General features: G+C 42.0%; 1 protein-coding gene across 3 annotated transcripts in view; it reads right to left on the bottom strand.

The window, feature by feature from the left end:
- Positions 1–1,652: 1,652 nt before the first annotated feature.
- The window catches only part of LOC138246201 (zinc finger protein 271-like), a 59,996-nt gene continuing 44,884 nt past the window's right edge, over positions 1,653–16,764 (bottom strand). For 2 of the 3 annotated variants that reach the window (XM_069200543.1, XM_069200542.1), the window contains one exon: positions 1,653–1,851. The gene's annotated coding sequence lies outside the window, so the exon portion shown is untranslated. Of the gene's footprint in view, positions 1,852–2,715; positions 2,817–16,764 lie in introns of all 3 variants that reach the window. The other variant, XR_011194239.1, reaches the window with a different exon arrangement.

The following is a 16,764-nucleotide window of genomic DNA, read 5'->3' on the forward strand; positions in this document are numbered from 1 at the left end:
ATACTTATGGATTTAATAGGATTTGTCCTTGCTTTTAAATTGTGCTGACTTCAGGTCTGTCTTCTTGCTAAAGCATTATTATAGTTTCTGCTAGACTGTATCTGGTCTTATATAAGTAGTCAAAATCCAATGCTCCCTACCTTGACAAATGCTCAAAATTATGAGTTTAGACAGTGGGTAATCAAGTGGGGGTTTGGACCAGTTTTCCCCAGAGTAAATAGTCCTTGAAGAATATAAGAGTTGAGAACCCACTTAGGTCATTTTTTTTAAATAATGCGAAAATGCTGGTCACAGAAAGGCAATAGTCCATCAAATTCTGATATTTTGTTCAAATCTGTTTATTGATTCCAAGCTTTAAGATTGTTCTGAGGATAACAAAAGAACAGCCGACACATGTTTCGCCCCACGTGGTGCATTCACCTAGGGCTTTTTCAAGGCATTAGGTTACTCATTGATTTAGGTTAATTTTATAATTGTTGAAAATCTAGGTACAAAGTACAGAAATCCAGGGGATAGTCCCGGAGTCGAAGCTGCAGCTGCTGATACCGCAACTTCGACTCCGGGATTATTCCCAGGATTTCTGTACTTTGTACCTAGATTTTCAACAATTATAAAATGAACCTAAATCGATGAGTAACCTGATGCCTTGAAAAAGCCCTGGGTGAATTCACCACGTGGGGCGAAACATGTGTCAGCTTTTCTTTCATGTTATCCTCAGAACATTATTAAAGCTTGGAATCAATAAACAGATTTGAACAAAATATCAGAATTTGAAGGACTATTTATTGCCTTTCTGTGACCAGCATTTTCAGCATTAATTTAAAAAAATTACCTAAGTGGGTTCTCAACTCTTGTATTCTTCGAGGACTGTATCTGGTCTTAGCCATTTAACTAGCACAGGGCTCAGTCACTATTATGCTGATTCCAATTTATTTGCATTTTGAAAATTAGCATTTTAATTTGAACTAACTATTTTTGCTTTTTGGAATGATTTGAATTTTAAATAAACCTTAACGGTTTGCACTTGTACTGTGTGGATTTTCCTATGCACTTTTTCTTGTAATTCAATGTCAAAGGCCCTCGTCCTATGTGACTCGACTGAGGCCACGTCAATCTAATAGGTATTTTTAATGGTGAAAAGCACTAGCAGTACGCAGCAAACCACCAAGAAAGCAATTTAGGCCGCACAAGAGTTATAGAAAAAGATATATAAACACCAATACATCTCAAAAGCACAAACATTGATTTACAAGGGGCAGTTAAAGCTAGGGCAAGTCATTTTCAGCAAACGTGGCCTGATAACTGTGACCCAAGAACAAGATAAGGAAAATATTCTGCAATAACCTCTACACCGACTGGGCAAAAATTATTAGGATGTGGAACTCACTTGTACTTGATCTAGAACATCAATGATGTCGGGGGCAATTTGCAGACTGGAGCTTTTGTTTGATTACGGCAGCCAAAACTTAACAGGGTTTTGGGGGAAAAAAAAAAAAAAACACAAGTCAGATGGACAAGTGCTAGGAAAAAAATAATAATAATAGGGGCTGCCTTTCCCTTTTAAAAATTACCCAACCCTATAAATCACCAACCTACCTTCAAGTGTGTTTTCTGGAGTTCAATAGCGGAAAAACAAGAAAATACAAGACGTCTACAAGATTTTAATAACGTATTTAATTGAAAACAGTCACAGGACACAGAAATAGCTCAGCCATCTGGCATTCCTGAGACTTTGTTGATTAAAGGCTGGGTGCATTTTGAACTGCAGGAAGTATGGAGGTCACCACACACACCCTGGTGAAGCCACAGTCTTCCAGTCCTTCCAGTCTCTTGACATCAAATATACAGATTCTGTGGAGACATCAAAAAAAAAAAAAAAAAAAAAAGTAAGAGTTCAAAGCAAGTGAGAGAAGGCAGGAACCTATTTGCATTTATCTTATGGTGCATTTCTTCATTGGTAGTAGGGGGTGGTGCCACTGGAGGCTAGTTTCGAGAGCTCGATGGTCACAACCTCTGTCTCCAGCTCCTGAGGGATTATGGCAGCAAGGACAGATAGGGGCAAGAAAAAAAAAAGAAAAAAAAAAAAAGCACAGGCGAGAAATAAACAAGGAAACAAAATGGAAGGCAGTAGAGGATAGTTTTACATTCTTTTTCATAGTTGATTTTGGTTTCCAAACTGGCTCTCCGAGTAGGTACAAAGATCAAAAGCAAAGATTACCCACCATTCACTGACTGCAAGCCCCTATTTCACTAGTCCCATTGTATGCAATTCACAAACAATCTTTCACACTACACCTCAAGGCACTTGGAAAGCAAATGCAGCGGTCACTGGACCACACAATTATATGATGAACAACATCCCATATGTGAAATGAATTGGGTATGTCTGGTGAATGACAAACAAGGTACATCTGCATGGATCACGTGAACAAACTTCTGGGGCAGTTTGAAAATAGTTGAAAGAGTCGACACTTTGGAAATAGTAAGTTCTTACTCTGGAGTATTGAGGTGTCAGGTTCAATTCTGAATCTTAAATAGCAAGACCTTATAAAACAAGCATTTGCAATGCAATGGGTCTCACGTGTGCTTGTGTTAAAGCTGAACTCCTAACCGGACTTTTCTTGCTTAATAAACTGAAAATGAAATGTAAAACAGTTTCACATAAGCGAGCCAACACCCGCCATGAGAGCAAAAAAGACACAAAATGAAACATACGTTTGCTCACAGTGAAATGTATCGGCAAAATTGTAATTATCCATGTAACAGGATCAATGTCATGCGAAGCGCTCAACTGCTACCCAGCGGGATCGCGCTGCCTAGGAAATAAAGAGAAAAAGAAGTCCAGAAACCATGCAGAAAACATGGAGCCTTGTATGTTTTCAGTAGTTGGTCAGTGCACTTGAGGCTGGTAAACAAAGGAAAAGGGATGAGCTATGCATGCAAATCAAGTCAATTTTAAAAGGCAAGCCCACAAACCAATTAAACTGCTGGGCGTGACATGGGCATGGTTAAAAGCCCACAGAGAGATTACACAAGGGACGGAGCTCCTTGCGCTCGACCCTAAAAAGGCACATGAAATGATTATGTCAAAAGACAATGGGGGTCATTCTGACCATGGCGGTAATTACCGCCATGGCGGAGGTCGGCAGTAGCACCGCCAACAGGCTGGCGGTGCACCGCGGGGCATTCTGACCGCGGCGGTTCAGCCGCGGCCAGAAACGGAAAGTCGGCGGTGTACCGCCGACTTTCCGCTGCCCGTCTGAATCCTCCATGGCGGCGGAGCGCGCTCCGCCGCCATGGGGATTCTGACACCCCCTACCGCCATCCTGTTCATGGCGGCTCTCCCGCCATGAACAGGATGGCGGTAGGGGGTGCCGCGGGGCCCCTGGGGGCCCCTGCCGTGCCCATGCCAATGGCATGGGCACGGCAGGGGCCCCCGTAAGAGGGCTCCAAAAAGTATTTCAGTGTCTGCCCAGCAGACACTGAAATACGCGACGGTGCAACTGCACCCGTCGCACCTTCCCACTCCGCCGGCTCAATTCTGAGCCAGCATCCTAGTGGGAAGGTTGATTTGCCCTGGGCTGGCGGGCGGTCTTTTGGCGGCCGCCCGCCAGCACAGGGCAAATGTCAGAATCACCGCCGCGGTCTTTCGACCGCGGTGCGGTGTTCTGACGGCGGTACCTTGGCGGACGGCCTCCGCCGTCCGCCAAGGTCAGAATGACCCCCAATGTATCGAAAAGGGTAGCCCAGAGATAGCAGGGTCCACTGAAATAATAGTTAAACAACACAACCCAGTTACATGGTACCTGACAGCAACAGTAGTGCTTTACAGTAAGCGTTGACTTAAGCCGATTTATAAACAGTTTTGCACTGATCATGGCTGGTAAAGGTTCACTGAGTCATGTTGTCAAAAGACTCCAGAATTTTTTTTACTTTTACTAATGATTACAATGACATGGTTGCATATGGTGGTTCATACCACACTTTTGTTTTCCTAAGAGCTGTTAATAACAGTTTTTACTATTACCCATCTTGGAGGCAAATTGTAAATGTGACTTATTTACTAGGAAAGTTTCAGTTAGATGCCTCTCCTGCTGCTTCCTGGGCACCATCATAGTTGAATAAATTCCAACATAACTGAGTGCAACTAAACCGTCTGCTCTCCTACCACACCATGTTTTGTGTCAAACAAAAGTAAGTGGGAGAAGCACTCAGTGAGTTACGACACAACATTTGAAATTATCCAAGCAAACAACATATTATCATTCATCAATTAAATCTCCAAATTAGACAACTCCTGGTTTTATTAAACTTGTATCCTTTATTCTCATGTTGACAAGGTCAAATAGGACACAGGCAAAGCCAACACATTATACTGTCTTGCACGTTTTTGAAGGGAACCTTTATGGCTCCCTGAGGACTCCATATCAGTGTGTGACGTAATCACTAGAATACAATGTATGAGAGTTTGCTTTAGAATGTTGGAGTTCACAGATACACTCAGAGAAATAAAGATGTGTGATTAACAACTGTGTCTGTGTGTGTCCTAGTCATTCAGTGGGTACCAGGCTGGGGAGGATGCTACAACTGGCAACGAGATAGGGGATAAGTAGCCCAAAAAAATCAAGTGCTCTCCTGTAGAGTTTGCCTTAGTCCAATCAAACTGCTTATTTGTGCCACATGTGCCTTCGTCAAAATGCTAAGTTGACGGTTGGCATATACAGAGTCAAAGCACAACTCCAGCCAACGTGACGTGTGAGTGAAAAAGAGAGCTTTACAGAAATGTTTATTCATCGTTGGTCAAGAAACTACGACCAAGATCATACAAAAAGGTACTGTGTTGCCACAGTATTACAATATACAGAGCATTAACGCTAAAGGCAGAATCAACCAGGTTTACAAAGAGCAGTTAAAGACAAGTATCAAATATTAAATAGCACTGGCTGATACAATTAGCAAAAAGGAAACATACTGCTATTACTCTAATCTGAGTCTTCGTAAGGGAAGGGTTACGGTCTCAGAACCAGGTGAAGAAGCAGCACTGGGGTTGTGCTTACTGAGCTGTCTAATACCTGGAGTGGAACACCATCAAAGCTGTGAGGGGGCGGCTCAGAACAACTACAGAGATCTCTGAGTGACAGGGCTCAATGGAGACAGAGAGGAAGGTAAAAACTCCAAAGGCTGTCCTGGAAGGCCCAGAGGCTGAGACATTGTTGGGTCTCCAAGATGAAGCAGATTCCCAGGGACAGTCCACAGTGTGTGACAGAGCTCCACCCTCAACATCAGCCACTTCCATGACCATTTACAATACTGTCGCCTTTCTTAAGCCGCCGAATCTGCCACTACCAACCATCCATCCATCCAACATATTTGTGATGGATGGACTGCATGGATAGACACGTTTGAAGATTTCATCAATGCACTTGAAAAGGCTAGTAATAAATAGAGATGCTATCAAATATCTTAAAAGTCTTGCTGCTAATGGTGTGAAAGAAGTCATCAAGAAAATGCAGAGAACTGAGAACAACAACAACAAAAAAAACAAAAAAAGAAAAAGTCATATAGCGCCAGATTAAGAATACATTGAATCAAGTTTAATCCAGTACCAAATGCTGGCTAAGAGTGATATGTTTTCAGTCAAGGAATATCCAAGAGTTGGTAAAAAAACAATGGATGAATTGGTAGAAAGCCTCCACACACTCGAACACTGTAAGTTCAATTAATGTAATGATGAAGAAGCCATGAGGCTCAAAGTAATTGATGGATGCTTGTTAGATTCATTCAGACGATGAATGCAGAGGAAAACTCTTAGTCTGGAGAAAGTGCCGATGGTTGCCAAAGCGGAGGCACTTGCTGAGAGACAAGCTGCTGACATGGAGGCTGGAGGTGCCGAGAGCAAGTCAGCAGGGGTTTGTCATCTTAAAATATCTACTTATCCGTGGGACAGGCTGCATCATAAACCTACTTATCCTGAAAAAAAAAAAAAAAAAAGAAATCCACTTGTCCCCTTGGTGCCATCTAGTTATACAAGAACTCCGATTATAGCCTCTCTGATTACGCCAGGGCTCATACTATTGTAGGGTTGGAATCCTAGCAATGTCCTTATTTTGCCATCTTTCAGCAGATCTACAAACTACTAACATGCATGTTTTAGGGCTTTCACCGGCTCTTCTCTAATCTTTACCCATACGGAGAAAGGTTAGAATTTACTCCAAACAAGGGCAGAAGTAAAACTTCCTCCAGGGTTGGGGAAAAAGTGGTTGGAGGGGAAGGGAACTTGTAAACTCTCAACAGATGTTCATGTGAGCAAATCCACACCTGCATATTTTCTTATGCTAAAATTCAGTTAAAAATTATTTTCCAGGAGTATGATTTCCTGGCTTACTTCTGTAAAGTCTTGTAAATACATGAAAGCCGAAAATATGCTCTAATACAAATACCATGGGTGCGCTTTTGTGATTTTCTTTAAGAATTGTGCCACTAATTAGTTATCCAAGACCTTTTGTTTTTATTCAAATTCTATCTATTTATCGCCCGGCTTCACTGTGGCAGCAGTCTGCTCCTTCTCAGGGGGCCTATTGGCACATAAAATTGTTTTGTTCAGTGCCAGCAATGATGGTGGCAATTTCGTGAATTCTGAGACCAAAAAATATTTTAGTTTTTTTGCCAATGTTATGATGGTGAGGGAGCGGCCACTCACACAAAAATAAGGTTTAAGAAGAACCATGTCAAAACACAACACACATTGACAAAACCAAAAGGCTGATCACCAATGTCGGACCTATCGGCTTTACCACTTCTTGTTTATTTTCATGGTTCCCTTAATCTGGTTAAAACTGGTTACAGTGATTTTTCCATTATGAATATTTTCTTGGAAATACTAGCATGCATCAACACATTTTACTAAGTGTTGCATCAAAGAAATGGTACCTATAATTTGCAGTAGTTTAGCAAAATGTTTATTTTGTGGTTGCGTTTTTTGATAGCTAAGAACCATCAATCCTGCTTTTAAGCTTTTGCATCTAACTAGTGAGCATTCTGGGAGTATTATATGTAGCCTCAGATTGTTAAACTTTGCAAATGTGAGTACAACTTTTTATACTGGAACCAATGTCAGTTGCAGTCGGAGCTTGAAACTTTTTCTTAGTGCACACTCTAATAATAAATGTTTTGTATTATTGAACCATAAATACAAGTTCAAACAGCATTAACACACGGACACAAATATCACGTTAACTGCAAACATTGCCCTTCCCTGATCCATAATGTGGTACTGCAAAGTGGCAAAGTCTGTGCTGGGGGGGGGGAAGGGAGGAGGGGGGGGGGGTTGGACCTACTTTTCCCCTCAAGGACAAAATAATAATGAAAACTTGTTGTCTTTGACCCCAAACAATATGTCCTGGGCATCCGGCGAGAGGAATTCCACACCCATGAGTCACTCATGAGTGTGAACAGTAATTTTAAACAAAATACTCAAGGACACAAAGTGTTGTCCACAGGCAAGCTGTGTTTCAGATGTGGATTTGCATTTCCACAACAAAGGAATCTGTCCTGCCATTGGTCAAATATGTAAAGGCTGTGGTAAAAAGAACAATTTTGTGATGATGTGCAGAGCGAAGGAAAAAGTGAGTGTGTCATGACGCGAAGACAAAAAAAAGCTGCCAGAGCGTTCCAGAAGCAACATTTGACATGTGCTCACAAGACCAGGCGGCGACATCAGCTAAGGCAAACAGATACTAAACGAAGTGGATCGTCTTCTAAATCATCAAACAGTTCTTCAGCCTCAATAGCAAGTGAAAGTGATGCAAGTGAATGTGCCATGTCAATGCTGACCTCAGAGAAATGTGCATGTCAGACGGGTGGCCTGTGAGGAGAAAAGTCAGCCAAAAAAAGTCAACATTTCAAAATGACAAAATTATATAAAACACTGTTCAAAGATTTTGCAGAAAATAAATGGACGTTCAATACCTTTGAACATCGATAGTGGTGCTTCGATAAATAGAACGACTGAAGAAAAATACAATTAACTATTTCCATTACTGCGGCTCACAACACTGAAGACCAAAGCATACACTTGGGCTGCATAGACACCTATGAGGATTAGAGGTTAATTTATGACAACAGTGAAACATATTAAAAAAAATAATAATAATTCACGCACTGATACATGAACTTCAAGGTGCAGCAGCAAGTGCCGGTTTGCTCCGTTTCAACACAGCTGCCGACATGGGACTGATTTCAGTGAATTACAATATGAATGCTCATCACAAGTTAGTAAGCCAATTTCCTTCTTTGTATCATGGTTTGGTAAAGCATAAGACCATGAAACTACAACTGCATATTAATGAGGATGTCCATCCTGTTGCTCAGAGACAGGCGAGTTGCCTTTCACTTACAAGAAGCTGTTGAAAAGGTACTTGAATCATTGCTAAAGCATGACATTACTGAACATTCTACTCGTCCAACACCATGGATTTCTCCCATAGTAGTAGTGCCTAAAAAGTACCATGAAGGATCTGTGCGGATATGCGTTGACATGAGGCAAGTGAACAAAGCAACTGAACGAGACGCACATCCAGGGCCACACATTGCAGACAGGATTACAGATTTAAATGATGCCACAGTCTATTCTGGACTTGGTTTAAATAAAATTTATCATCAGTTAGAACTAGAAGAAAACTGCTGATATTACAACTTTTGCTTCACATGTTGGGTTTGTCAAGATACAAGAGACTTAGGGGGTTATTCTAACTTTGGAGGAGGTGTTAATCCGTCCCAAAAGTGACGGAAAAGTGACGGATTTACCACCAGCCGTATTACGAGTCCATTATATCCTATGGAACTCGTAATACGGCTGGTGGTATATCCGTCACTTTACCGTCACTTTTGGGACGGATTAACACTCCTCCAAAGTTAGAATAACCCCCTTAGTTTTGGTGTGTCAGGCTGCAGGACTCTTCCGAGACGTCATACAACACGTAATACAACCTGGTATGAATACATTTAACTATAGCAAGGACATTGGTTTTTGGAGCTTCACAAAAGGAGCACGATCGAACCCTCCTACAAGTATATGAATTACTCAGCGATGCAGGTTTGACTTTAAATGCAGACAAGTGCAAGTTCAATGAAGTAACAAGTATTTGCCATGCAACAGGTCTCGCATATTTCAAAAAAGTTATATGTCATCTTTTGATAACAGTGCCCACGAGCAAAAACAAAACATGAGAAGAAACTGAGAAAAGACGACTTGGCAAAATATAAAGGTAGCTTTAAAAAAAATAAAACTTTGCAATTGTGTGCCTCCTGGGCACATTTTGCCAATCACAAGCCTTCTATCTGCGGGGCACTAGGAGTTAAAAACAACAAATAGTGCCTTGATCACGTCAGGAGCAGGGGACGAGCACTAATTAAGTTGCATCAATTAGTGCTTGATCCCTGCTCCATAAAGAGAAACTGAAGTAATGTTAGACGTGCCTTGACGAATTACGAGGCTATAAAGAACAGTGCCACGCAAACCAGCAAATAGCGAGTGACAGGTGGGCTCCAAGTCTTTTACAGAACACAAGAGAGTCTCACAAGCGAGACATATGCCCTACGGCATTCACTTGCAGGCTCAACCCTAAAAATGAAATTCTTCCATTTATTATCTGATGGGGCAAGATGGCTGATCCTGCTAAAGTTCAGGCTTTAAACAAATGCTGAGCCCCCACAAGATGTTTCAATGGTATGTTTGTTCTTGGAATGGCCAGCTACTGTTCACAATACATAAAAAGAACTTTGCCACTGTCAGTGTTCTACTACAAGCATTGACCAAGAAAAATGTTTTGTTTGAATGGTCAAGAGAAGAAAAGTGTTTCAACAGAATCACACATGCAATAGAAAATGCTACAGAAATGGCATACTTCAACCCAAAGCTTCATACGGATATTGTAGTTGACGCCAGCCCTGCTGGGTTAGGCGCAATACTTGCACAGCGGATGCCCAAATGCAAGAAGACATATTGTGGCCTATGCTAGTCAAAGTCTATCCCAAACAGAACATGCTTACTTATAGCCCAAAAGGGAACGTTTGGCTGCGAGATGGGCTTGTGAACATTTCCATGTCTTCCTGTATGGAAAACCTTTTATGCTGGTCACTGATCAATCCAAAGGCCAAGATGTCTCCGCGAATTGAAAGATGAGTCTATGATTGCATGAGTAAAATTCTACAACTGTATTGACCTGGAAAGGATGAAAATCCTGCTGATTACTGTTCAAGAGTGCTTATTCAAGGTCAAGGCAGTCCTTCCAAAACAGCTGAGGCCTACATCAATTTAATTGTCAAGTACACTACCTGCTGTACCGTAAAGTGAGTCCCCCTCACTTTTAAAATGTTGTTCATTATCCTTTGGAAAACCGGTGATGTGGACGCCAAACCAAATGGCATGCGTACACATTGAAATGCACCATCAGGAGTAATGAATGACGTAAGATGTTTGGACTCGGGATGTAAACGAATCTGATGATAAGCATTCGACAAATCTATTGAAGAAAAATAATTTGCATTTTTTACACTGGATAGTAACTCATTTATATGTGGTAAAGGGTGTCTATCCAGCCAAATACTCTTGTTGAGAGCCCTCAAATCAATGCACTTTTGCAATTTTAAATTTTGTTTGCGTGCTAGGACAATGGGACTAAGCCATTCAGATGACTCTATAGGTTCAATAACCTATCTAATTCTTATTTCAACTGTTATCTCGACGCAAATGGTACATTCCTCACTTTATGTACTTTGGGTATACTTCCTGACTTTAGAACTATGGGTGCTCACATTTACGTAACCACCCTAAATTGTATGTAAATAATCCTGGAAATTTTGCACTCTACTTATCTTTCTCATTACCCTTAGTTAACAGCACTTGATCAGGATGATTAGGGTGTAAAGTAATCCTCAAGGCTTTTTGCTCCCTCCACCCCAGAAGGGCTTTCCCTTGTTTAACGACATACACACTCGCTTCCGCACATCTTCCTCTACATACAAGTTTACACTCAAAATACCTTATGAATGGTAGTTTACCTCCACAATAACCCTCAGGTTCGATGTCAGGCAAAAACAACTTGACTTTCCCGAGTTCATTCCACATTTGCTCATTAATAATGGTATACGGTGAGCACGAATCAGCCCAGACTTCTACTTCCTAGTCATCGATTTTCACAATGCACTTGGGTGGAATGTACCCTTCTTTATTCACACCAACTTCATCCTCTACTGTTAACACCTCAATTCTTTCCTCCTCCTCATCTTCTGAATATTCCTCACCATGCTCTTTAACTATGTTCACGGAATGTTTTGGTCCTTGACCCAGTCGCCTCTCTGACTTACACACTCATGAAAAATGTCCTATTCTTTTACAATTGAAACATTTTGCTGTAATAGCAGGACATTTTGCTGCATCAGCTGTATGGTTACTACTGCCACAACTATTCTCTTTTATCATATTCCCTCCTTTCCCGTATTCTTTCTTTGACCTAGTTACAACATTCACATCCTTCTGTTCACCCCTACTCTTATAAGGATTGAGACTGAGCTCTTTCAAATACTTTTATGTATTTTCTATTCATCTTGCTATATTTATGGTTTTTTGTAATGACAGATCCTTTAATTCTAATAACTGCTCCTGAATTTTATTATTATTGGTTATATTGATAAATTAATCCCTTATTAAGTCTTCCTGTAAATCCTTGAATTTGCAAGACACAGCTAATGTTCTTAATTCGGACACATACTGCACCACAGTTTCACACGGAATTTGACTCCTGGAAAAGAACTTGTGCCTTTCCACTACCACACTAACTTTCTTACCATAGTTATCCTCCAATGCCTTTATAGCCTCACTCTATTCGCCTCGGTTTGCATTATCTGATACCGAATCGTCATCACCATCATCTTCAACATTAGATGACGTGGTACAAGCTACTTTAGGTAAAGTATTCAAGACTCTTCTTCCTTCCACACCCAAATTGTGTTTCAAAATTTCTAACTTCCGAGGAGCAACAAATGTATTTCCACCTATCACTTCTAGATAAGTCTCGAAAGCTTCACGCCAGTTATCCCAGATCATACATGGCGTACCAGGGCTCTGTAAGAATTTGGAGGGCGCTACAATATATACAACATATCCATCATCGGATCAAAATAACTTACAAAAAATTATGCCACAATATCTAATTTCTACAACAGTTACAACTAGTATTAAACACTCTTATCACAACACAAAATGAAAATGTCACTTACCCAGTGTACATCTGTTCGTGGCATCAGTCGCTGGAGATTCACATGTTCTGCATAGCTCGCCATCTGGTGTTGGGTCGGAGTGTTACAAGTTGTTTTTCTTCGAAGAAGTCTTTCGAGTCACGGGACCGAGTGACTCCTCCTTCTGTCTCCATTGCGCATGGGCGTCGACTCCATCTTCGATTGTTTTCCCCGCAGAGGGTGAGGTAGGAGTTGTGTTGTACTAATAGTGCCCATGCAATGGAGTAACTAAGTATGTACCTATTTAAGGCTAAAATAATATATATACAAATATACAAAGTTGAAGCTAACTTCCGAATTGCTACAGGCTCCCGGGGAGGTGGGTGGGCACATGTGAATCTCCAGCGACTGATGCCACGAACAGATGTACACTGGGTAAGTGACATTTTCAGTTCGATGGCATCTGTCGCTGTAGATACACATGTTCTGCATAGACTAGTAAGCAGTTATCTCCCCAAAAGCGGTGGTTCAGCCTGTAGGAATGGAAGTGGTTTGAAATAACGTTCTTAACACGGCTTGACCTACTGTGGCTTGCTGTGCGGATAGCACGTCTACACAGTAGTGCTTGGTGAACGTGTGTGGCGTAGACCATGTGGCTGCCTTACGTATTTCTTGCATTGGGATGTTTCCTAGAAAGGCCATGGTAGCACCTTTTTTTCTGGTTGAGTGTGCCCTTGGTGTAATGGGCAGTTGTCGTTTTGCTTTAAGGTAGCAGATTTGGATGCATTTAACTATCCATCTGGCTATACCTTGTTTTGATATTGGGTTTCCTGCATGAGGTTTTTGGAATGCAATAAATAGTTGTTTAGTCTTTGATGTTTTTCGTTCTGTCAATGTAGTACATTAATGCTCTTTTGACATCTAATGTATGTAGTGCCCTCTCAGCTACGGAATCTGGCTGTGGGAAGAACACTGGTAGTTCCACTGTTTGATTTAGGTGGAACGGTGAAATAACCTTTGGTAAAAATTTAGGATTAGTCCTTAGGACGACTTTATTTTTGTGTAGTTGTATAAAAGGTTCTTGTATTGTAAACGCCTGAATTTCGCTTACTCTTCTTAGAGATGTAATGGCGATGAGAAATGCAACCTTCCAGGTGAGGAACTGTATTTCGCAAGAGTGCATGGGTTCAAAAGGTGGACCCATGAGTCTTGTTAATACAACATTTAAGTTCCATGAAGGAACAGGTGGTGTTCTTGGTGGTATAATTCTTTTAAGCCCTTCCATGAATGCTTTAATGACTGGTATCCTATATAGGGAAGTTGAATAGGTAGTCTGCAGGTATGCAGATATTGCCGCAAGGTGTATTTTAATGGAAGAGAAGGCTAGGCTAGATTTCTGTAAGTGAAGCAAGTAACCCACTACATCCTTTGGAGTTGCGTGTATAGGTTGGATCTGATTATGATGGCAGTAGCAGACAAACCTCTTCCATTTACTTGCATAGCAGTGCCTAGTGGACGGCCTTCTGGCTTGCTTTATGACTTCCATACATTCTTGGGTAAGTTGTAAGTGTCCGAATTCTAGGATTTCAGGAGCCAGATTGCTAGATTCAGCGATGCTGGATCTGGATGTCTGATCTGTTGGTTGTGTTGTGTTGACAGATCCGGCCTGTTGGGCAATTTGATGTGGGGTACTACTGATAGGTCTAGCAGTGTTGTGTACCAGGGTTGCCTTGCCCAAGTTGGCGCTATTAAAATGAGTTTGAGTTTGTTTTGACTCAATTTGTTTACCAGATAAGGAAGGAGAGGGAGAGGAGGAAAAGCGTAGGCAAATATCCCTGACCAGTTCATCCATAGGGCATTGCCTTGGGACTGCCTGTGTGGGTATCTGGAGGCGAAGTTTTGGCATTTTGCGTTCTCTCTTGTTGCAAACAAGTCTATTTGAGGTGTTCCCCAGAGTCTGAAGTAAGTGTTTAGAACTTGGGGGTGAATTTCCCATTCGTGGACTTGTTGGTGATCTCGAGAGAGATTGTCTGCAAGTTGATTCTGGATCCCTGGAATAAACTGCGCTATTAGGCGAATGTGGTTGTGAATTGCCCATCGCCATATTTTCTGTGCTAGAAGACTCAACTGCGTTGAGTGTCCCCCCCCCTGTTTGTTTAGATAATACATAGTTGTCATGTTGTCTGTTTTGACAAGAATGTATTTGTGAGTTATAATTGGTTGGAAAGCCCGCAATGCGTGAAAAACTGCTAGCATTTCTAGGTGATTTATATGCAGTTTTGTTTGATGTACGTTCCATTGTCCTTGTGTGCTGTGTTGATCGAGGTGTGCTCCCCACCCTGTCATGGAAGCATCTGTTGTTATTACGTATTGTGGCACTGGGTCTTGGAATGGCCGCCCTTTGTTTAAATTTATATTGTTCCACCATAGAAGCGAGAGGTAAGTTTGGCGGTCTATCAACACCAGATCTAGAAGGTGACCCTGTGCTTGTGACCATTGTGATGCTAGGCACTGTTGTAAGGGCCTCATGTGTAGTCTTGCGTTCGGGACAATGGCTATGCATGAAGACATCATGCCTAGGAGTTGTAATATCATCTTTGCTTGTATTGTTTGTGTTGGATACATGCGTTGTATGATCTTGTTGAAATTTTGAATTCTTTGTGGACTTGGAGTGGCTACTCCTTTTGTTGTGTCTATTATGGCTCCCAGGTATTATTGTATTTTGCACGGCAAAATGTTGGATTTTGCAAAGTTGACGGTGAAACCTAGTTTGTAGAGGGTTTGTATGATTTGATTTGTGTGTTGTAAGCACTTTGTTAGTGAATTGGTTTTGATTAGCCAATCGTCTAGATACGGGAATACATGTATTTGCTGCCTTCTGATGTGTGCAGCCACTACTGCTAGACATTTTGTAAAGACTCTTGGTGCGGTTGTTAAACCAAAAGGCAATACTTTGAATTGGTAATGTATTCCTTTGAATACGAACCGTAGGTATTTTCTGTGAGATGGATGTATTGGTATATGGAAATACGCGTCTTTGAGGTCTAAGGTTGTCATGTAGTCCTGTAGATTTAGCAATGGTAACACCTCTTGTAGCGTGACCATGTGAAAGTGGTCTGATTTGATGTAGGTGTTTAGTATTCTGAGGTCTAGGATTGGTCTCAGTGTTTTGTCCTTTTTTGGTATTAAGAAGTACAGTGAATAGACTCCTGTGTTTGTTTGTGTGTTTGGTACTAATTCGATTGCATTCTTTTGCAATAGTGCTTGAACTTCTATTTCCAGAAGGTCGGAATGTTGTTTTGAAAATTTTTGTGCTTTTGGTGGTATGTTTGGAGGGAATTGTAGGAATTCTATGCAATAACCATGTTGGATAATTGCTAAGACCCAAGTGTCTGTAGTTATTTCCTCCCATGCTTTGTAATAATGACCTATTCTTCCCCCCACTGGTGTTGTGTGGAGGGGGTGAGTGACATCTGAGTCACTGCTTGGTTGTAGGGGTTTTGGGGCTTTGAAATTTTCCTCTATTCCTAGGGAATTGCCCTCCTCTGTATTGGCCCCGAAAGCCTCCCCTGTACTGTCCCTGGTAGCTGGACGGTGTTGCCTGCGAGGTGCTGGCTTGTGTGGCCTGACCCCGAAACCCCCCTCTAAAGGGTGTCTTGCGGAAGGTGCTGTAGGTTCCTCTGCTCTGCGGGGAGTAGAGTGCGCCCATGGCTCTAGCAGTGTCAGTGTCTTTAAGTTTTTCGATTGCCGTGTCCACTTCTGGTCCGAACAGTTGTTTTTCGTTGAATGGCATATTGAGCACTGCCTGCTGTATCTCTGGTTTGAACCCAGACGTTCTTAGCCATGCATGCCTTCTAATGGTCACAGATGTATTAATTGTTCTTGCAGCTGTGTCTGCTGCGTCCATAGAAGATCGTATCTGGTTATTTGATATGTTCTGTCCTTCCTCAACCACCTGCTTTGCCCTTTTTTGAAGTTCCTTGGGTAGATGCTCGATGAGGTGTTGCATCTCATCCCAATGGGCTCTGTCATAGCGCGCAAGTAGTGCTTGAGAGTTAGCGATGCGCCACTGGTTTGCAGCTTGTACTGCGACCCTTTTCCCAGCTGCATCGAACTTGCGGCTCTCTTTATCTGGGGGTGGTGCGTCCCCAGATGTGTGGGAGTTGGCTCTTTTCCGAGCTGCTCCCACTACGACGGAATCTGGTGGCAGCTGTGTGGTGATGAAAACAGGGTCTGTAGGAGGTGCTTTATATTTCTTTTCCACCCTTGGCGTTATTGCCCTACTTTTGACCGGCTCCTTGAAGATTTCCTTTGCGTGCCGAAGCATACCTGGCAGCATAGGCAGGCTTTGGTAGGAGCTGTGGGTGGAGGAGAGGGTGTTGAATAAAAAGTCATCCTCGACTTGTTCTGAGTGGAGGTTTACGTTGTGGAATTGTGCTGCTCTAGCCACCACTTGAGAATATGCTGTGCTGTCTTCAGGTGGTGAGGGCTTTGTTGGATATGCCTCCGGACTGTTGTCCGACACTG

This window comes from Pleurodeles waltl, chromosome 7 (assembly GCF_031143425.1).
Source record: "Pleurodeles waltl isolate 20211129_DDA chromosome 7, aPleWal1.hap1.20221129, whole genome shotgun sequence".
NCBI lineage: Eukaryota > Metazoa > Chordata > Amphibia > Caudata > Salamandridae > Pleurodeles > Pleurodeles waltl.